Here is a 23,503-nt window from a genome sequence, read left to right on the forward strand (position 1 = left end):
ATTAAAGAAATCAAATCTTCAGCCATTTTAAGCATCTGTTTCTTAGGCATGGGGCCTTGAACTGGAGACTGAAGTGCAGTCTTTTTAGGTTTTAGAGGAGTCTTAAGCTTAGCATAAGATTTTATGGTGAGAGTAGTCGGTCTGAAGACACCTTCTGAAACCGAAGGTGTTTCTACAGCACTGGCTTCTCCTTCTGCAATGTAGCCAGCTCTAGTCTTAGAGTAAAGTGGTAAGTGATAGTGTTTGGTGAAGGTGTGTACTGAACTCCAAGTTGCAACTTCCAGAAAATCCTTGGTTGGGACCCCCCCAAGGAAGGCTGTAGATGTAGCTGCTGCCCTGGTAGAGTGGGGCCTTATGCTAGCAGGAACTGGTTTTCCATGGTGGGTGTAGCAAAAACGTATGCAATGTCCTATCCATTTGGAAATGGTCTGTTTTGAGATCGCCTTTCCTTGAGATGCTGTAGCATAGGATACAAAAAGCTGGTCAGAATTTCTGAAAACCTTAGTTTTATCCAAGTAGTAACGTAGCTGCCTGTGAATGTCCAAGGAATGCAGGAGTCTTTCTCCTTTGTTCTGTGGATTTGGAAAGAAGGTAGGTAGATGGATGGTTTGGTTTAGAACCACACTGGATACCACCTTAGGCATAAAAGAGGGGTTAGTTCGTAGAGAAACTCTGTCTTGATGGAAAATGAGGAAAGGCTCTACTGCCATTAGTGCCTGAAGCTCTGAGACTCTTCTGGCTGAAGTAATTGCTAGCAGCAGGGCAGTCTTCCATGATATAAAGTCAGCTGAGAAAGCTGGTTCAAAAGGAGGTAGCTAGCACAAAACCGACAACCAGTGACGTTGTGGTCTGGGTCTAGGCAAGGTATACAATAAGAATGAAAGTCCTTATCGGGACCAAGCGACCATTAATATAGGACTCCTGGCCCTACTGGCGGAGTTGAACTGTATCCAGATCTCTGCCCACTAGCTGCAACCAGACATTAAAGGTGTCCATCATCCTACCTAAAGTAAAACCTGCCTATAAATCTGTTTCCCCTCCTATCGGGACCAAGCGACCATTAATATAGGACTCCTGGCCCTACTGGCGGAGTTGAACTGTATCCAGATCTCTGCCCACTAGCTGCAACCAGACATTAAGGGTGTCCATCGTCCTACCTAAAGTAAAACCTGCCTATAAATCTGTTTCCCCTCCTATCGGGACCAAGCGACCATTAATATAGGACTCCTGGCCCTACTGGCGGAGTTGAACTGTATCCAGATCTCTGCCCACTAGCTGCAACCAGACATTAAGGGTGTCCATCGTCCTACCTAAAGTAAAACCTGCCTATAAATCTGTTTCCCCTCCTATCGGGACCAAGCGACCATTAATATAGGACTCCTGGCCCTACTGGCGGAGTTGAACTGTATCCAGATCTCTGCCCACTAGCTGCAACCAGACATTAAGGGTGTCCATCGTCCTACCTAAAGTAAAACCTGCCTATAAATCTGTTTCCCCTCCTATCGGGACCAAGCGACCATTAATATAGGACTCCTGGCCCTACTGGCGGAGTTGAACTGTATCCAGATCTCTGCCCACTAGCTGCAACCAGACATTAAGGGTGTCCATCGTCCTACCTAAAGTAAAACCTGCCTATGTATGTAAAGCCTTATTATTACCCAATAATCTGTTACTGCGTACCTAGCCTACCAACCCGTCCAAGACTACCAGCAGCCATCACCAGTCCCTATCTTATGAACTACACCCTCCTTCCTTTAGTGCCCTTGAACACTTATCTCTATCACTATCTCTCCCTCTCACTCTATTAAGCCCTTGCTCTCCTCACTCCCATACTCTGTCCTACTCACAATATCTCCCCCCACAAACCTGCTTTTGAGCTATTACTTACTACACAGCTCCCTTACTACTATATTACTTACTACTCAGCTCCCTTCTACTATACCTCCTCCCTCTCTCCACCAGCCTACCTACCTCCTTATAAACACTGTCCATTGAACATCTGTTTTGTAACACACTACTCACACTATCTCTGTCTTACCTACCTGTTTCTTTCACCTGGCTGATTGTTTTTCCCAGCACTCTTCTACTCCTTTGGCTCTTTCCCTAACCCCCATCTATTCTCTCTTGTATATCTCTCCTTCAACTTCCACTCTAGAACTTACCCTACTCTTACCGCCAGTTTGTCCTGCCCTTCCCCCTCCCCCATCTTGATACTCTTCGTCCTGCATTACCTTTCCCGCCTTTCACCTGGACCTTTAGCCCCTCCCCCTTATCTTTCCCATCCCTCCCATGCTACCTTATAAATAACTCCCCCTACCCTAAGACGCCATCTTTAATTCTCCCCACTGGCCTGGCTGCTGCACGTCTCCCATCTGAACGGGTTGAACATCTAGGGTGAGCTATACGCATACATATAGTGCTGTTTCTATTCCTGGAATTACCACTTGCTTAATTAATGTTTAGCGACTGCTTCTATTACGATATCTGGTAAAGTGTAAACATCTTTATAAACAACTGTGAGGCGCACTTTTGCGCTAATTGCCTATACTCTGCTCTAGCCATGTTTAACCTGCATTTATGGTTTAGTTTATAATATGCTGTTATTTTTATAGTTGTTGCATCTCTATATGAAGCGTTTGTCTAGCGACATAGTCCCTGAATGGTTTTACAGTATATATCTATTTTGGCAACTGATATTGCGACTAGAGTACGCCAAAGTCTGAGCGCGATGCAAGCGGCGTTGGCTCAGTGTAATTAGTGGGTTTTCTATTGCTGTATCACGGTGAAGGCAATAGAATTTCTGTTTGAGTACATTTAGATCTGGTCACGTAGTACATAGCGTTCGCCCATTATAATAGCCAAACTATCCCTCAATCCACATAAAACAATAAATATTATCTGCGCTTACCTTCCCCCAGGCAACAATCCTCCGGTATTAGAAAGCCTACTGAACTGGTTCTCAACAACTCTCCCTCAAGAAACTATACTATTAGGCGACTTTAACATTGATTGGAACACATGTAAACAAACGAATCCATCTACCCACATCAACCTATATGGTTTCCATCAAACCATAAACTCAACAACGAGAACAAATAAAACCAACAATAAAGAAAAGTACAGTTTTGTACCTACCATAAATGTAGATGTTCGAAGATCCACATTGCTGCAGTCCTTACACTTGGGTAGTCCGCTTTCCTCGGTCGGCCCGAATATCAAAGTATAAGGCTGACGTCGGTCAAGGTGCATTTGACTGACATCAGGACGTCAGGGTACAAATGCGCATGACCGACGTCATATCCTCAGTCTTTTCTTGCCCCAGATGTCAGAAGACCCTAAAAATAAAGGTCAAAACCAAAAGACAGCAAACAACCAACCAACCACCCTTGCACTAACTATATGTACAATATATACAATATACACAAAATGTACAACCCAACCCACACAACCACCTCTAACTGCAGAGGGGAAGGAGGGAGGTATTGGACTGCAGCAATGTGGATCTTTGAACATCTACATTTATGGTAGGTACAAAACTGTACTATGTTCTTCATCTCACATTGCTGCAGTCCTTACACTTGGGTAGAATCCCAAAGCAGAGGTAAGGGAGGATGGCTAACTACAGGAAGCAGGAGCTGCCAAAATGCCCTGCAAAACAGCAGTGGCAAAACCAGCCCTGGATTTAGAGTAAAGTGGCAGGTGATAATGCCTAGAGAAAGTATGCACTGAACTCCAAGTAGCTGCCTCCAAAATATCCTTGGTTGCCACTCCTCAAAAAGCTGTTGAAGTGGCAGTAGCCCTAGTGGAATGAGGCCTAATCCCAGCTGGAACTTCCTTGCCATGATGGGAATAACAGAAAGCAATGCAAAACCCAATCCACTTAGAAATAGTTTGTTTTGACACAGGCTTGCCCTGAGAACTCAAAGCAAAAGAAACAAACAACTGCTGAGACTGCCTAAACCCTTTAGTTCTGTCCAAATAATAACGCAACTGCCTGTGTACATCTAAAGTGTGCAAAATCTTTTCCCCTTTATTTTGGGGATTTGCATAAAAAGTAGGCAAATGAATAGTTTGGTTTAAAGCCACACTACTAACCACCTTAGGCATAAAGGAAGGATTAGTACGTAATGATACCCTATCCTTATGGAAAATCAAAAAAGGCTCAACCGCCATAAGGGCCTGCAATTCAGAAACCCTTCTTGCAGAGGTAATTGCCAACAGAAAAGCAGTCTTCCATGATAAATATTTCAACTCAGAAGTAGCTGCAGGCTCAAAAGGTTGTAGAGTGAGTTTCTCCAACACAAAATTGAGATCCCAAGCAGGAGTAGGAGCTCTTCGTGGGGGTCTTATATTCTTTGCCCCTCTAAGAAATTGCTTGAACAAAGGATGAGAAAACAATGGTGGTCACAATCATAGTGAGCCGAAATTGCTGCAGCATGAACCTTAATAGAAGACAAAGACAAACCTTTGTCCAATAACTCAGTAAGATATTGAAGAGCCACACTCAAATTAGGCTCAGAAACATCAAAATCTTTTGCTGCACTCCAAAATAAAAATCTCTTCCATTTATCTGCGTACACTTTCCTTGTACTAGGCCTTCTAGCTTCCAAAATCACATTCAAAACTTGTTGCGGAAGTTGAGACCCTCTATGGTTCAAAACAGAATATGCCAGGCTGTTAGGTGAAGAGAGTGAAGTTTGACATTCAGCAAATGGCTGTCCTCCTGTGACAACAGGTGTGGAATCAAGGCAAAGGCCATGGAGGCTTCCGCACCAGACTTCTCAATAATGGGTACCAGTGCTGTCGAGGCCAATCTGGAGCTATTAAAATCATCCTTGGCTTGTCCTGTCTGACCTTTAGAAGTACCTTTGGGAGGAGAGGCAGAGGAGGAAAGGCATACACATGAAGATTGCTCCAATTGAAAGAAAGAGCATCCACTCTCCAAGCTGTGGATGAAACCTTTTTGTGCAAAACTTTGGCAGCTGATGGTTCAGTGGAGAAGCGAACAGATCTATGTCTGGAGTTCCCCATGACACTGTCAATTTCTGAAATACATGAGGATCCAATTTCCACTGTGGGGATCCATAATTGCCTGCTCAACACATCTGCTAAGGAGTTCTGTGCTCCTGGCAGAAACCTTGCCTGAAGATTGAGCTGTAAACTGAGAGCAGTCTCCCACAAAATCATTGCTTGCCTGCATAGAGGATAAGAATGCGTTCCACCTTGCTTGTTGATGTACCACATGACAGTTGTGTTGTCTGTTAGAATCAACACCTGCCCTGGAAGAAGTAATTCCTTGAAAGCTATTAATGCAAACTGGACTGCTAACATCTCCTTCATGTTGATATGTAGATGTTGTAGTCTGACAGGCCACTTGTTTTGTATCCACTTTCCATTTAGATGAGCTCCCCAAGCTTTGTCTGAGGCATCTGTCGTTAAAATCTGACTCGCCTCTGGCCGGGTCACAGAGAGTCCCTTGTTTAGGTGACATTCCTGAGCCCACCATAAAAATTCCTTTTGAATGCAAGGTATTATTTGAATGACAGTGTCCAGATCCTGGCAGTGCTGTGTCCATACATTTTTGAGATACCATTGTAGCTTCCTCATATGCAGTTTGGCATTGGGAAGCACCAGAATACAAGATGCCATGAACCCTAATGCTTGAAGGACTGTCCTTGCAGTCAGCACGGACTGATGAGATAGTTGATGGAAGTAAAGGGATAGACTCTTTTGTTTGTCCGGGGTTAAAAAGGCCATCTGAGATGAGAGGGTACTAGACTGGACTTTATTTCGTTCACAGAATACCCTAGGCATCTTAGCACTGCTATCACATATTCCAAATGATGAAGAAGCTCTTCCCTTCCTTGAGCCAGAATCAGGCAGTCGTCCAAATAAGGATAGATTTGTATTCCTTTTAGCCTGAAGAAAGCTATCACTGGAGCCAGAACTTTCGTGAACACTCTGGGCGCAGTAGATAAGCCAAAGGGCAATGCAGAGAACTGATAGTGAGAAGTCCCAGCTCGAAAACGCAGATACTTCCTGCAACTTAGTCTGATAGGAACATGAAGGTAAGCCTCCTTGAGATCCAAAGTTACCATCCAATGATCTTTGCCCAGCAGAGGTAAAAGCTGCTGCAACGCCAACATTTTGAACTTGGGAATGTCCAGATAAGTGTTGAGGATAGATAAATCCAAAATTGGTCTCCACGTGTTCCCCTTCTTTGGTACTAGGAACAGGTGAGAATAAAAACCTAGACCCACTTCTGGCATAGGGACCGGCTGTATGGCCCCTATTTGGAGCAACAGAGAAACCTGCTTGTGAGCCTCTATTCTTTGTTGAGGAGGAACGTCTGGCATGCCTTTGAAAGGAGGCAAGGTATGGAAATAAAACCTGTAGCCGTGGTGTATGATATCCAATACCCATCTGTCTTGGGTAATTAAACTCCAATTTTCTTTGAAAAGTGCCAACCTTCCTCCCAAAGGTGCTGCCAGACGAGAAGGCTCTGGCAGCTGAAAAGGTAGGTCGTTGGGTCTGTTTACGAAAGGACTGACCCCTGCCCTCACCCGAAGACTGTGCAGGAGAACTCCCTGTTCTAGGCCTGAAAGAGCCCTGAGCTCTGCCCCTACCACGTCTGGATCTACCCCTAGACTGGGAATCATAAGAAGGATACGTCCACCCCTTAGTAGGCCAATTTCTACTAAACTTTGGAGGTTGGACCTGCAAAAAATCTTTAACAGTCTGCATAGACTTAGCCTTGTCCTCCATTTTCTTTAAAACTGTCTCAACAGGAGGACCAAACAACACGTCAGATTGTAAAGGAGCATCTAAAATCCTCGTTTTAACATGATCAGACAAATTCTGATCCCGTAGCCAGGCATGCCTGCGAAGAACTGACCCAGTGGCAGCCACCCTAGACGAGGCCTGTACAGCATCAAAACCACATTGCAAAGAATGCTTACCCACCTGTTCAGAAACATGCACTAAATCTTGCAACTCTTTACAATCAATACCTACTGCCAGAGCATCAACCTTAGACTTTAATTGCGAAAGGAGATAGTTCTGGTATTTCAACATGTGAAACTGGCAATTCAAAGCCCTCATAGCCAGAGTGGAAGAAGTATAAACTTTCTTTCCCCATCTATCCAAGGCCCTAGCCTCTTTGTCTGCAGGAACCGGATTCTTAACAACAGAAGCCTTAACACCTTTAGGCCCCTGACTAACAGTTTCTGGGTCAGCCCTAGGACTCTTAAAAAGATACTTATGAGCTTCAGGCACCCTGTAATACCTATCCGGCTTAACAGGAGCAGGAGGCAAAGAATCAGGATTAAGAGAAGTCTCTGTAAAAACATCTTCTACCACATCCAAAACAGGAGGTATAGCCAAAGGCCTATGCTGGGGTACAAACAAAAATTCCCTAAGCCTTTTCCTGGAATCAGAGAAGTCCTGACCTTCCCACTTAAAATGCTCCCTCATGGAATGAAGAGTTTCTGAAAAAGAAAAATCCTCAGGAGGAGAAGCAGAAGGAGTAGAATCATCCACATCAGAATCAGAATAAGGAGAATACTCCTGCAAGTCTTCAGCAAGACTCTGAAACATCTGAAGCCTGCTCAAAACCCCCCAGCTCAGGCTCCATCCTAGGCCTCTTATCAGGAGGGGGCATAGAACCCCTAATTAAAGTAATCAAATCTCCTGCCATTTTAAGCATATGCTTCTTGGGCACAGTACCTGAAGAGCTAGGGGTAACACCAACTGAAGCCAAACCTGGCCTGCCCCTGGGAGAAGCCTTTGAAACAGAAGGAGAGGGCCTAGCCACCCTAGGAAGGGAGGGGAGAATAGTAACCTGAGAAGCCCCCTCAGCCTGACTTGCCTCCTGAGAGGCCACATCTTGCAATAATAAGGTCTCACCCTGGGAACACAAAGAAACCTCCGGTGGAGCCACTCCACCGACACCTCTAAAGAACCGGCGTCCGGTACAGACGGTTCTTCTAGCCTGGGCTTAACTGCCTTGTCCTTGCGCTTCGAAGAAGCGTCGGAGCATCCGACGGCATTTTATAATTACACCGCTTCCCAAAGACTAACCTTGCACAATACAACCTTCTCTTTATAGTGCGTTTATTAAATCTAGCACAAGAGCGACAGCCAACAACGTCGTGCTCAGGCCCTAAGCAAGGAATACACAAAGTATGATAATCTCTATGCGGTATCTGTTTCCCACAAGAAATGCAATTATTGACTTTTTCTGACATCCGGTAAATCACAGAGGCAAGAAAAAACTAAAATATTCCCCAACGGGGTACTTAGCCAACTTTGAACTCGGTCTGAAACTTCGAAATCGAAAAATCTCAGAACGCCAACCGGCACTTGCAATGCTGCTTCTGCATCGGACCATGCGGCAAAAAAGACTGAGGATATGACGTCGGTCATGCGCATTTGTACCCTGACGTCCTGATGTCAGTCAAATGCGCCTTGACCGACGTCAGCCTTATACTTTGATATTCGGGCCGACCGAGGACAGCGGACTACCCAAGTGTAAGGACTGCAGCAATGTGAGATGAAGAACATCCATACTAGACTGGATCCTAATAAACAGTCCCCAGCAAAAATACACTACAGGAACACTACCAGATGACCTTAGTGACCACTCACTAACATACATAATTAGACACAAAACTAATCTAGCCAAACCTCCTCTTATCCGTTTTTGTCGTAACAAAAAAGTCTTTGACCCCCATCAGTTTCAATATGAACTTAACCTAGTCAACTGGTCTCCTTTGCAAACCCTGCCATTAGATGACGCTGTTAACCACTTCAACCACACCTTCCTTACCATTCTTGATCATCATGCCCCCATGCGCTCTATACGCATGAAATCTAGAACTGCAAAATGGCTTTCAACAAAAACTAAACAACTTATGATTAGTAGAAACAAAGCCTGGACTAAATGGCGAACCACTAAAAACTCACTTGACCACCTTAATTATAAACAAAAAAGAAACCTGACTAAACTAGCCATCCTACAAGATAAAAAGGATTTTTACATCCAGCTACAAAATTCCTCCCAACACCAGCCAAAGAAATTCTGGAATACAATAAACTCTCTACTATCCCCCGGCAAAATAGAAACTCCTAGCCCAATAGGCTCCCACCCTGACTCACCCTTAAATACTGCTAATGCCTTTAATAACTTCTTCACCTCAACAATACTCAATCTAGCTAACCAGCAAAACCCTGACCCTTCTTTACTAGACACCTCTAACTGTACCCCACCACCATTTCATCTCAAACCTATACCCACATCATATATACTATACCTACTTCAAAAACTTAAACCTTCCACTCCCTCAGCCGACAAAATCCCAGCAGAATATCTCCAGCTAGGAGCTAAAGCAGTTGCATATCCAATCTCTATACTAATTAACAGAACCATAAAAGAAAGTACCATACCTTCACTCTGGAAAATCTCCCACATCATCCCACTCTTCAAAGGTGGGGATTCCTTTGAATACTCAAACTACCGCCCTATTGCGCTTCTATCTCCCATTGCAAAAATAATGGAAAAATGCATCCATAAACAACTACTCAATCACCTCCTTCAAAATAATCTGCTAGCTAACTGCCAACATGGATTTCGTCCCTACCATAGTACCACCACAGCCTTACTATCCTTTATCGAATCCATTAATTACAACCGAAACAACAATCTTCCTTCATCAGCCTTCTTTGTAGACCTATCTAAGGCTTTCGACATGGTGAACCACCAACTACTCCTGCATCGCCTAAAATCCATTTCTCTCGATAGTATTGCACTTAACTGGTTTACTTCCTACCTTCAAAATAGGAAACAAGCAGTGCTATGGAACAATAATCTTTCAGAGCTCCTACCATCCTCCCTAGGGGTCCCTCAGGGCTCCATCCTAGGTCCCCCTCTATTTTCCATCTTTATCAATGACCTACACCATGTCACCCCCCTATCTACTTGTATTCAATACGCTGACGATACTACCATCATTTGTTCTGCCTCCAACCAAGATGACTTACACTACCTTACCCAAAAAACTTTTACTACTATAGAGCAATGGTTCTCTAATCACTGTTTACTTCTAAACCCTAAGAAAACTAAACTGCTTCTCTTCAAACCTACACACCAATCCCCCCCTATTAACTTCTCTCTTACATCGAACAATGGCACCCATATCTCCCCAGACGAAACGACCAAACTCCTAGGCATAACTATTGACAACCAACTTAAATTTGACTCACATATCAACTCAACCATAAAAACAACTAATAGAAAACTAGGTTCACTGTATAGAATCAAATCCTTCCTTACTTCTGAAGCAAGAACTACCATAGCGAGAACGCATCTCATCTCTACACTACTTTATGCTTCCCCTATATACACAAACCTATCCATATATAACATCAATAAACTTACGTCAGCCTATAATAACATTGCCAGATTTGCCACATCCTCCCCATATAAAACACACCACTGCAAAAACCTCCGCCACCTTGGATGGCTAGAGCTACCTCACCTTATTCTATACTATCAGCTCTCTATAGCCCAGAAATCCCTTCATCACCCGGGCAATACTCCTATGCTCTCCACCCTTATCAAGCCCTATAACAACCTAAAAAACCTTCGCTCATCTAGCAAAATTCTAATTCAAACCTCTCAATCTAGGAATACTGCAGGAGAATCTATGTTCTCCAACTCAATTGGTAAAAAATGGAACCTACTTCCTCCCAACCGGACATCCCAAACATCCGTCTCTATATTTAAAACTAAACTAAAACACTACCTAGCCAACCACTGGCTTTGCTCCTGTGACTACCCAAGCTGATCATCCTGTCTGCCATCTCCCATGCACACATCTTTCTTTCTTCCAGCTTTATGCTTTTAGTATTACCTATACTACTAAGACAAGCCCTCTTTATCTAGCAACTTTTCACTAAACTACTTCACTTTGCCTACTTGTAATATCCTATTTTTATCAATATTACTCTATCCATTCTGTTACTCAATTTAAAGCACTATCCCTTTTACCTTCCTCTTTCTATTTCATTCAAATGTCCTAAGTATTGTGCATGCTTGCATATCCTTTACACTGTGTACTTTTTCTCCATGCCTATTCCTAATATTCTGTATCATAATGTCTGTCATGGGTTGAATATGTGTATGTATTTGACAATATACTGTTAATTATCATGTAGTAGATAGCGGAGCTTTTCTCCTCGGGCCTCCACTGAAAATGGACATGTATCCAGTTGGACTAGCCCGGTTAACAAATGTAAAATAAATAAATAAAATAAAATTATGAGGTATTTGCTTCCCACAAGAAATGCAATTGTTATCTTTTTCTGACATCGGACTGAGGCAAGAAAATTTTCCCCAACGGGGTACTTAGCTTTAAAGACTTCGGACTGAAACTCGATTCGAAAATCTCAAGTGTCGGCCGACCGGCACTTGCGAACTGCTTCTGCTTCGGGCACCGCGCGGCAAGAAAGACTGAAGAAAATGGTATTGGATGCCTCTTATATACCCCTGGCGCACTGACGTCAGGGAAGAAGCGACAGCAACCGACGCCGGACCAAGACTTTGGAATTCAGGCCGACTGCGGGACCGCCTGACGACAGGATAACCCAAGTGTGATGACTGCAGCAGGGTAACACGATGAACATCAGGGACAATTTTTAAATACTGCTCTTACAAACTTAAAAAAATGATACACCAGGTTTTGCATTGGGATGAATTTTCTGAAGAACATGAATTCTAAAACTGAAATGTCTGTCATTTTCGAACACAGTCTTTAACGATTTGCCACTAATTTGCCAGAAAACAAGTTTTATGAAAAATGGACCAAAAGTATGAGGCAAAAATCTGTACAGTTGAGAGGTATGCATAGAGTCCAAACTTAACAATTCATTAACTTGAGAAAAAATATGCTCTTAATGTTTTTCCAAATACCTAGTCAGAAAAGTCAATATTAATGGAGCCTGACATTTAAAAGTGTTCCTGTTTTCCAGTAAAATACTTGCTAAATTTTACTAGTCCTGAAATTTATGTCAGTCTGTTGGCATATGAGCAAGGAATCTATCTGCACTGCTGGTGACCAAAGTCTGTTAATTGACCTGGAGCTGGAGTAGAGGAACAATAGGGGAGGATACTGAGCAGCTGTTAAATTACTATTTTCAGTTGTAGGTTGCTGTTTGAAACATAGCAGGTAAAACCTCAGTGGAGGTAAAATGAACTAAGTCACTGCACACAAAGTTTCAAGTGGGTCTTTGCTTGCAACACTAGTGCCCCTGTTAAAGGGCCCCAGTACATTAGTTTGCATAGTACTCAAACTGAGGAAAAAAGTAAAGGAAATAACATTTCCAGAAGAAAGATCAGTATGGCTTTTTAAATATATTTATTGAAAGTTTTCTAGGTATTAAAATCCATTACTAGTGGAAGGGCAGAGTGTATTCAAGAATTTCAACAGACACCCTCAGCGATTTACATAAATATTCAAAATGATGTCTTGAAAATGAATACACGTTTAACAAAAAAAAAAAAAAAAAAGACTGCAAACTACGAGAGATGGGCAAGATTGCATTAATCCAACAAAACAGAACAGCTTGAGAGTTGCAGTTATCTGGCTACTCTACTTGGCTCTGCAAAATTACAGAACCAATAACTTGTAAAACAGTGCTGAAGTACCAGGAAAACATTACTACAGCCAAATGGAGCACAATTATCATCAACACACATTCAACGGTATCCAAATCTAAGACTGCTGTATGTTACTTAGTTTTCAAATATTTAATATCCATGAAAAGTGCAATATTGAATGCTCAGAATTCAACTTCCTTCTGAAGTGCACTTCTACACCATGTACTGGAAATCCACCTGTGTCTTGAAACACTTATTTTGGCCTGCTTGCTGTTCCTGATGCTTTTGCAGCCTCTTCTGCCTGTGCTTCTTTATACTGTGCTGTCCAAGATTTGGGATCCTTATTCTGAATCTGCAGAGACCAAAAGATTATTTTCTTAGTTGTGTTATACCTGATTAAATTCAATTTTACTGCTCCAGCAGGTCCTACGGTTTCCTGGCATACGTAGTTTATGTAGTTAGTCTAGCAGTTGGTACAGAAGATTAATGCTATCAGCTGTTAAACTGTTCTGTTGTCCAGGGTTTTCCTCCCCTAGCACATATTTGCCTAACTCCGTGACTCTCAGCAAATCACTTAATCACACAGTACTCCAGAAAGTACAGTTTTGTACCTACCATAACTGTAGATGTTCGAGTGCTAAGCTGCAGTCATAACAGATGGGTTCTCCTGCCGTCAGGCGGGTCCTCGGTCGGCCGAATTCCAAAGTCTAGGTCCGGCGTCAGTTGTCGTCGCTTCTTCCCTGACGTCAGTGCGCCAGGGGTATAAAATAACCAGCCAACGCCATTTTCTTCAGTTTTTCTTGCCCCAGATGTCAGGTGCCCCCAGAAGGAAGGCAATACATAAATTTGTGTGATAAAGCAATGCAATATAATCAAAATACAGTAGATCAAGCAAATACATCAAGAATGAATACCCCAATCAGGTAGCATGAGGAGGTGTTAGCCAATAGGCCTGTCCCAAGAGGGGAAGGAGGGAAACCTGGACTGCAGCTGTATTAGCACTCGAACATCTACATTTATGGTAGGTACAAAACTGTACTATGTTCATCGTGCATACAGCTGCAGTCATAACAGATGGGTAGAATCCCAAAGCTAAGAAAGAAGTGGTAGGCACTAGGTGGAACTAGGAGGAGCCAGAATGCCCTGCAAGACTGCAGTGGCAAAGCCCGCTCTAGATATGGAGTATAAAGGAAGGTGGTAGTGCTTGGAGAAGGTATGCACAGAACTCCAAGTGGCTGCTTCCAAAATATCTTTGGTAGGAACTCCTCTGAGAAAAGCTGCAGAGGTAGCCATGGCCCTTGTGGAGTGAGATCTGATGCCTGCAGGTACAGTTTTGCATGAAAAGAATAGCAAAATCGTATGCAGTGGGCTATCCATTTTGAGATAGTCTGTTTGCAAATTGGCTTTCCTTGAGCTCCTATAGCATAGGACACAAAGAGCTGATCCGATTTCCTGAAAGGCTTTGTTCTGTCCAAATAATAACGCAGTTGTCTGTGGATGTCCAAGGAATGTAGTAATCTCTCCCCTTTGTTTTGAGGATTAGGATAAAAGGTAGGTTAAGTGTATAGCCTGATTCAAAGCTACCCTGGATACCACTTTTGGCATAAAGGACGGGTTGGTTCATAAGGAAACTGTCCTGATGGAAGATGATGAAAGGCTGCACAGCCATGAGAGCTTGTAGTTCCGATACCCTACGAGCTGAGGTAATAGCCAGAAGGAAAGCTGTTTTCCAGGACAAGTATTGCAACTCTGATGAGGCAGCTGGCTCAAAAGGAGGCAAGGTCAGCTTTTCCAGAATGAAATTGAGATCCCAAGCAGGTATTGGTTGTTTCCTTGGGGGTTTTAGATTCTTAGCCCCTCTGAGGAACTGTCTTAAGAGGGGGTGAGAGAATAAGGGTGGATCAGTGCTGTATTCTGCAGAAATGGCTGAGGCATGGATTTTGATGGAGGATAAAGAAAGTCCACTGTTTAGCAGCTCAGCTAGATACTGTAATATTTGAGGTAAATTCAGTTTTCCAGGATCTGGCCCTTTTTCTCATTCCAGACACAAAACCGTTTCCATTTTGCAGAGTAAGCTTTTCTGGTAGACGGCCTTCTGGCCTCCAAAATGACATCCTGCACCTCCTTGGAGAGTAGGGTCTGTTGTGATGCTAAGGAATCTTCCATGCGGCTAGATTGAGTGTTTTTAGCTGACTGTGAAGAGTTTTGAAGCTGTGCTGAGTCAGAAGAAGAGGCATTAGAGGCAGGGTCCATGGTGGGGAATGCGTCAGGCTCCTCAGGAGTGGGTACCAGTGTTGTCTTGACCAGTCTGGAGCAATGAGAATCATCTTTGGTCTGTCTGCTCTGGTTTTTAATAGAACTTTGGGCAGCAGAGGAAGAGGTGGGAAGGCATAAACTGTCATTGAAGTCCAACTGAAAGAGAGAGCGTCCACTCTCCAGGCCTTTGGATGAAAAATCCTTGAGCAGAATTTTGTCAATTGGTGATTTTCGTGGGAGGCAAAGAGATCTATGTCTGGCCTTCCCCATGCTTGAATTATCTCTGTAAAACCTTGAGGATGCAACTTCCATTCATGTGGATCTGTCATATTTCTGCTTAGGTTGTCTGCCAGCGTGTTTTCCTTGCCTGGCAAGTACTGTGCTTGTAGTTCGATTTGTAAGTCCAGGACCATGTTCCAAAGTGACATGGCCAGTCTGCATAGGGGGTATGAATGGGTTCCTCCCTGTTTGTTTATGTACCACATTACTGTGGTGTTGTCCGTCCTTATCAATAGTTGACCTGGTTGCAGGAGGTCTTTGAAAGCTATAATAGCATTTATTACTGCTAGCATTTCTTTTTGATTCATGTGTAGGTGCTTTTCTTTTTGGGACCATTTTCCCTGAATGCACCGATCTGTCATGTGCGCCCCCCAGGCGTAGTCCGAGGCGTCTGTTGTGATGACTTGATTTGCTTGAGGCTTGCTGAATGGGAGACCTGTGTTTGCTTGGCATGCTTGAGCCCACCACAGAAATTCCTTTTGAAGACATGGAATTAGTGGTATTATTGTTTCCAGGCTGTGGCTGTGTTGAGACCATAGGTTTTTCAGGTACCATTGAAGTTTCCTCATATGCAGCTTTGCACATGGGATTAGTAAGATGCAAGATGCCATGAATCCCAGAGCCTACAGGATTTTCCTTGCAGTCAGCCTGGTGCAATTTGCTAGTGTTCTGAAGTATTGAGTTAGTTGCCCCTGCTTCTCTGGCGTGAGGTAGGACATCTGGGTGTTTGTGTCCAAGTTGGCACCCAGGAAAATTATTTTCAGAGAGGGTATTAGCCTTGATTTCTTTTTGTTGACTGTGTATCCCAGAGAATTGAACAACATTATCACAGAAGCCAGATGTTTCAGAAGAATGTGCTTGCTGTCCGCTTGGATCAGGCAGTCGTCCAAATAGGAGTATATTTGTATCCCTTGAAGTCTGCAGTAGGCAATTACTGATGCCAGGCATTTCGTGAATACTCTGGGCGCAGTAGATAAGCCAAAGGGCAACGCAGAGAATTGATAACGGGTTGAACCTGCAAGAAATCTGAGGTATCTTCTGCAATTTTGTCTGATTGGGACATGCAGGTATGCCTCCTTGAGGTCCAATGTTACCAGCCAAGACTCCTTGCCCAGCATGGGAAGAAGCTGCTGTAGAGTGAGCATCTTGAATTTTGGTACGAGTAGAAATGTGTTTAGGATGGATAGGTCCAAAATAGGTCTCCAATCTTTTCCCTTCCTTGGTACCAGGAATAGTCTGGAATAAAAACCTTGACCTAGTTCGATGTAGGTACCTCTTGAATAGCTTTCATGTCTATGAGATCTGAAATTAGTCTTTGTGCCTCTGCCCTTTGATTGTGTGGCAGGTTTGGCATGCCTCTCATTTTTGGAAGGGTGTGAAAATGGAATCTGTAGCCTCTGTTTATAATGTCCAGGATCCATTTGTCTTTTGTGACAATATGCCAATTTTTTGAAAATAATGCCAGTTTTCCGCCTAATGGTGCTGCCATTTGAGTCTTGCTTGGCATGCAAAGGTGAAAGTCATTGGGCTTGCTTTCTGAATGGTTGCGAGTTATCCTCACCGCCTCTTTGTGTAGGAGCTTGCCATTGTCTGCCTCTAAACGATCCTTGGGATTGCCCTCTGCCCCTCGGGTGCCTGTATCTACCTCTTTGGGGTCTGTCCGTGGCTGGAAAGGACCAATTTTTGGAAGGCCAATTTCTACTGAAACGTGGGGGTTGTACCTGTAGAAAATCTTTCACCGTTTGCATTGATTTAGCCTTTTCCTCCATTTTCCTTAATACCTCCTCAGCATTAGCACCAAATAATACATCCTTTTGTAGAGGGGCATCTAGTAATTTAGCTTTGACATGATCTGGTAAGGTTTGTTCCTTGAGCCAGGCATGCCTACGTATGACTGATCCTGTAAACAGCAGCTCTACATGAGACCTCTAGAGCATCAAAACCACATTGTAAGGTATGTTTACCCACTTGTTCTGCACTATGCATCAAATCCTGCAACTCCTTCAAGTCTGGTTGTTCAGGTTGTGACATTTTACTTCTCAATTGTGATAACAAAAACTGTTGGTACTTTAGCATATGGAACTGACAGTTTAATGCCCTCATGGTTAAGGTGGCCAAGGTATATACCTTTTTTCCCCACCTTTCTAAGGATCTGGAATCTCTCTCGGAAGGTAATGGATTTTTAGCAGTGGAGGCCTTAATTCCCTTGGGGCCCTGTGAGATGGTTTCTGGGTCAGCAGCATGGCTTTTGTATAGAAATTGGTGCGAGTCAGGAACCCTGTAGTACCTGTCAGGCTTAACTGGAGCTGGAGGTAGAGAATCCGGGTTAAGGCAGGCCTCAGAGTACACATCATCTAGTATGTCCAAGACAGGAGGTATAGCTAGAGGCCTGTGCTGAGGTAGCAAGAGAAATTCCCTAAGCCTTTTCTTGGAATCTGAATAATCTTGGCCTTCCCAGTGGAAGTGTTCCCTTAAGGTATGTAAAGTTTCCCCAAATGAGTAATCCTCTGGGGGGGAGACAGAGGGGATGGACTCCTCAGCATCAGAATCTTCAAAAGGGGAGTAAGAATGCTCCTGTTCATCAGAGTGCTCTGAAATAATGGAGCCCTGATCAGAGGAGGGGGATTCTTCCTCCACTCTGGGCCTTTTGTCCGGGGTTGAGAACCCCCTGATAAGAGTAATCAAATCCTCAGCCATTTTAAGCATCTGTTTTTTTAGACATGGGGCCTGGAGATGGGCCCTGTGTAGCTTGTCTTTTAGAATGCATGGCTGCTTTAGACTTAGTGTAAGCCTTGATGGAAAAAGAAGAGGAAGGTCTGAAGACACCTTGAGAGGAGGTAGACCTGTCCACATTTTGAGATTCACCGCCAAGTGTGGCTTCGTTATCTGTAGTCGGGGTGTGGGACGAGGAGCCTGCGACCTCGGGCACAGGAGACACCGCCAATGTAGTGTCGTCGGTAGTCAGGGGCTGCGTAGGCGCCTCGCTGAGAACCGGACCACGTGTAGTCAGCTTTGGCGTGGTGTCGGTAGAGGCCGTGGACCTCGCGTGTCGGTCCTTGTCTTTGCGTTTTTTAGACAAAACTGGAGTCTGAATATCCGACGACATAATATAGCTAAATTTTTTGCCAAAATAATGCTGGGCGAACTCCGCCCGACACTTAATGGTGCGTTTGTTGTGTAGCACAAAAGCGACAGACCGAGACGTCGTGGTCTGGGCCTAAACAAGGAATACAGAGGGAATGGAAATCCTTATGCGGTATTTGCTTCCCACATGAAATACAATTATTAACTTTGTCTGACATCGGTCTGAGGTAAGAAAAGTTTCCCCAACGGGGTACTTAGCTTTCAAGAAGACTTTGGTTGCAAAATTTTCATAATTTCAGGAGCTGGCCGACCGGCACTTGCGAACTGCTTCTGCTTCAGGCACCGCGCGGCAAGAAAGACTGAAGAAAATGGCGTCGGCTGGTTATTTTATACCCCTGGTGCACTGACGTCAGGGAAGAAGCGACGACAACTGACGCCGGACCTAGACTTTGGAATTCGGCTGACCGAGGACCCGCCTGACGGCAGGAGAACCCATCTGTTATGACTGCAGCTGTATGCACGATGAACATCAGAGTCCACAAAAGGTCCGCAGACATCAGTGACTGACTCTAGTTAACAAATACAAACAAAATGCAAGAAAGGACTTCTTTTGCAAACAGTTGTTTTTAAATCCTTTAAGACTCTAGAAAAAAAGATTTTTATGGAACAAGTACAAATGTACACTACCTCACATGCCACAAAGACAATGAAAGCCTCATGAAAATACAACAAAATATGAATGCCAAATGTATTTATTAAACCACAATGTCACTGGTGCAGTGATCACCGGAAACTTTTGCCATCCAATCAATATCTGTGGAACAACAAACTGTTCCAGGGTTAGTATAGGATTTGACCTGCCCCTTTTCACAGCGGCTCAAGTTATTAGTTTCATTTCTAGAACCTTGGTATTGTCTCTTTCACAGGGAGGCTGAGAAGTACCATTCACACTACAAATTAAATGGAATGGAACCTCCTGTTCAACTTTTTTGAAACCAAGGACAACACCTAAGTTTTCAGTTTGCCAGTCTAGAGGTACTGTCCCCGTCTTCCAAGCAACATTTATTTATTTATTTTACATTTGTTAACCGGGGGTGTCTGACTGAGCCAAAAAGGCCCTTTTTCAGCAGAGGCCCGGGGAGAAAAGCTCCACAAAGAAAAATTACAGACACATTTAGTTATTTAGACATGATCAGTATACACACAAATTATAAAAGACATGTTTTTACAGTGGTATGCAGCACAAACAGTTACAAACAAAAAAATATTAATTTTAAAAATAAAGGTAATTAATAGATTTGTGTACAGCTGAAATTTGGAACATAGGTAGAATACATACATAGTACACAGGTACAGTACATACACTGTAGATTAGTCAGTGTTTGTGAGTAAGATTGAAAACTATTATCAAGTGCTCTAGATTTAGTATGTATACGTTACATAACAAAGAGGACTATGATACCAAACAATATCCACAGTCTTCAGCATTTCAGGACCGACTTCATCCATTACTGGAGCCATGCCCCCCCACCCCCACCCCAAGGACACTTCCACCGTTACACTAAACTCATCTAAAGAAATGGACCCAATCCAACCAGCTGTTTCTGGCAATGCCTCCTTAAATGGCCACAGGATTTCAACAGTGTTCTCCCCAGTTTTTGACAATGTCTCTGGTCTCTCCACCCTTGTTGAGAGTAACTTTGGCAATGCATATCAGCCCCTTGCAGAAAGGTTTGCCACACTATCTTTGTGGCCATTTGATCATTTTCCATGGCCTTAAACTCTTTTTACAATATACAATATCTGTTGCAAATTTAAGTCAGAAATTGGTACCTGGGAAAGTGCACTTGAGTAAGAACTTACCATAATTGCAGATGGGTGTTCACACATGCTCATTGCTACAATAGTGGGACTTTTGCTGCAGGAGGCCTAACATTTGGCTTACCTTTTTAAGCTTTTCACCTTTCACCCTTCTGGCCTGGTGGGTGCCCTCCAATCTGGACATTATCACACCTGTGGCATGAGGAGGACATTTGTGACAGCCACCTTTAGTTCCCTCTTGCTCCTGTAATACAGACAGATCTGGCAGAAGCCAGAGCAGTACCTGCCTAGATGGCAAACACTCTAAGGAACGGCAGCCTAACCAAGAGAAAACACAAACGGAAAGGGGTCTCTTTCAAGATTAGGAAATAAAAAAGGTAGGGAAAAGGGTGAATGGGTACCCACCAACACCATGATGGTAACAACCAGGAAAAAGGGGTGGATGGAGGGAAATGTTATTGCAACAGTGAACATACTCAGACATTTACAATATTGTAAGTTCCTTAACGATTACACCCTATACATTATATTGTTCACTGCTAAATTTTGGGATCTCTCCCATAGGTGATTAGTTCTGGGAATATACGGGTTGCATTATCCCTTGTAGAATGGCTGTAGCAAATCTTGCCCTGGTTCTGCGAGGCAATTCCCAATCTGTAGTGCTTGGAGAAGATGCAGACAGATGACTAGGTAGCTGCTTCCAAGATGGTTTGGGTGCTGAACTCTATGAAAGACTGTGGTTTGTTCTGAAACAGGCCTGCTCTCCCCCTCCCTTTGCAAAAGCACTAATTTGCTTTTGTTATTTATTCTTTTTTTCCATTGTAAAATCTGTTGCCTATACTCATTTGTGATATGCAAATCTCTTCCCCTTGCTCTGTGGGTTAAGAAAGAATTCCAGGAGATTAGTGGCCTGATTTAGAGAGACTTCTGTCACCATACTGAGTATGAAGGTGGAGTTGGCATGCAGGACTACCCTGTCTTTGTTGAAAATCAGAAAGGGGTGCATGCACACAAGCAACTCAGTGTTTGGTATTCATATTCTCATGGCAATTAAGGCCACCAGGAAGACAGTCTTTCAAGTAGTTATTTCAGGTGCACTACAGCTGCTGGCTCAAACTCTGATGAAGTTAACTTCAAACACATAGTTTAAGTTTCATGGATACAAAATGTGCCTCTTAGATGGACTTGAGTACCTTTTTAAGGAATTATTTTACTGGCAGCAAGGAGTAAGGGGGATCCCATAGCAGGTAGACAGGCAATGCTAGCAGATGCATGGACTTTCAATGATACATAACATAACAGACATAAATGTCTGAAAGACTTTTGAAATCACAGATGCTGAGAACTGTCTAGGACCTAGAGCCTCTCCCTGTCATCAGCAGAAAAATTGTATTCATTTTCCTAGGTACAATTTCCCTGTGGCCAGTTGCAGAGCCTCTGACATAACAGCAAGCGCATCCTTGGTAAAGCAGTAGATCCATCCATGCTTGTTAGCATTAAAGTCTTCAGGTTATGGTGCATGAGAAAACCCTTGTTTTAGAACAACAGGTCCACATCCTGAGGCTGTGGGACAAACTCCATCCTTGCCATGTTCAGAAGGGCAGAGAACCAATGCTTTTTTTTTTTTTTTTTTTTTTTTTTAACTAAAGCAACATCTTTATTAAATTATCACGACAGACAATCTAACATTTCTATAAATGAAAAGAAACCATATTGACAATTCCAGTTGCAATTATACATTACAAACTACATTGACACAACTGTAGCTGCAAATATTAAACATCACTTATAATCTATCCAGTCATTATCAGTCAAACATTATATTCCTCATTCAAATCATGCCTTCTTTTAAACCTCGTTCATCCTTTGCATGGATTGTTCCCATAATTTCCATTTTTTTCCTATGTAATTTGCTCCTACCCTTTTCTAACCATCCCAGTTACAATTGTTTCATTTCTGTTACCATCATTGCTACTTCTAGTAAAGTTGGTTTAGACTCAGATTTCCATTTTCCAGTAATTTTTTTTTTTGGCCAGCCACTATAATTAGACTCAGCAAGGCCTTACTATGTCTAGCCAATTCAGATTACGTATCATAGCTCAAAAAAATCATTTACTTAATTATACCAATTTGCCCACCCAGTATATCCGACAAAGCAGTCTGCAGGGAATCTTTAAAGGCTGACAACTCATCACACTCCTAGAAAATATGTTCCTAGTTACGTCTTTCTTCCTCATCGCATCTCCAACATTTGCTGCCCACCCAAGGAAAAATTATTTGGAGTCTATTTGGGGTATAAAAATAGCTATTTAAATACTTCCAAGCAAAGATACTAAAATCTTCTAGACTTTACTGCATATTTGGGAGACATACATATATCCCCCCCTAATGTTTCTTTGTGAATTGCTCATCTAATCACTCTTCCCAATCCTTTCTAACCTCCTCTGATTGATTCTTGGTTATCATGCAATATTTTATATGCTCTAATTATTCCTTTAACGGCAGCTTCTGTTCTAGATTTTACTAAAAACTCTACCAGTGCTGGTATTTCGTTTAGGAAAACCCCTATTTCTTTCTCATTACCTACACTTTGAAATCAATCCTCGATAGGGAAGGCAATCTCTAACCTGCAATCCAAATTCTTGGAGTCTTCCCATTCTATTATCTTTCGCGCTCTAGTTATTTACTCCGAGTACATTAGTTCCTTTCCCAGTTTTCTCCAATAAATTCCAGCACCCATCTTGCCTACTGCCTGCATCCCTAATTATAGTCATCCCTATCAGCAGAATCCCCTTTTCTCCATTCCCGTGTCTTCTTGGTGCTTAGAATACTTTCTGCTACTTTATGAATAAAAAATGATGTATGATTACCGTTATTCTCCTTAAAGGTCTGCATTCAACATTCCAATCTCTCCTTGTTTCTTGAGCTTCCTCCTGTTTCACCATCATCACTTTTCACTTTCAATTACAGCTCTCTGCTTGTGCTATGTATATGAACCTTAACTGTGTTGCACTGAAATACCCCTTCAAATCTTACAGCTCTCTGCTTGTGCTATGTATATGAACCTTAACTGTGTTGCACTGAAATACCCCTTCAAATCGGGGAATCTCAATCAGTTTTATTCCACTGAAAGAACCATCTTATCCCACTTGACTCTTGCCCTCTTCCCCTCCAAGATAAAATCCTTCAGATCTTTATTAATTGCCATCCACAACTTCTCTGGTTGATAAAAATATGCCCGATCTGTTTATAAGACTAAAAGGACTAAAATTATTTTAATTGCTCGTATCTTACTATCGATACCCATATAACAGAGCTTCCATTTTCTCAGTTTTTGTATCATTATTTTAGTCTCTTCCCACATATCCTTAGCTGCTACACCAGAATAATTTTTAATCCATACTCTTA

The 23,503-nt window shown here is 42.9% G+C and overlaps 1 protein-coding gene and 1 long non-coding RNA gene across 4 annotated transcripts in view; one reads left to right on the forward strand and one right to left on the reverse strand.

The window, feature by feature from the left end:
• The window catches only part of LRRC71 (leucine rich repeat containing 71), a 2,015,367-nt gene that overhangs the window by 119,040 nt on the left and 1,872,824 nt on the right, over nt 1-23,503 (forward strand). The window lies entirely within an intron of this gene.
• Nucleotides 12,397-23,503, reverse strand: part of LOC122808794 — a 387,856-nt gene continuing 376,749 nt past the window's right edge. Inside the window, exon 3 of the long non-coding RNA XR_006365832.1 lies at nt 12,397-13,007. This is a non-coding gene — a long non-coding RNA (uncharacterized LOC122808794). The remainder of the gene's footprint in view (nt 13,008-23,503) is intronic.

Source organism: Protopterus annectens, chromosome 8.part0 (genome assembly GCF_019279795.1).
Source record: "Protopterus annectens isolate FY-2018-M chromosome 8.part0, PAN1.0, whole genome shotgun sequence".
NCBI lineage: Eukaryota > Metazoa > Chordata > Ceratodontiformes > Protopteridae > Protopterus > Protopterus annectens.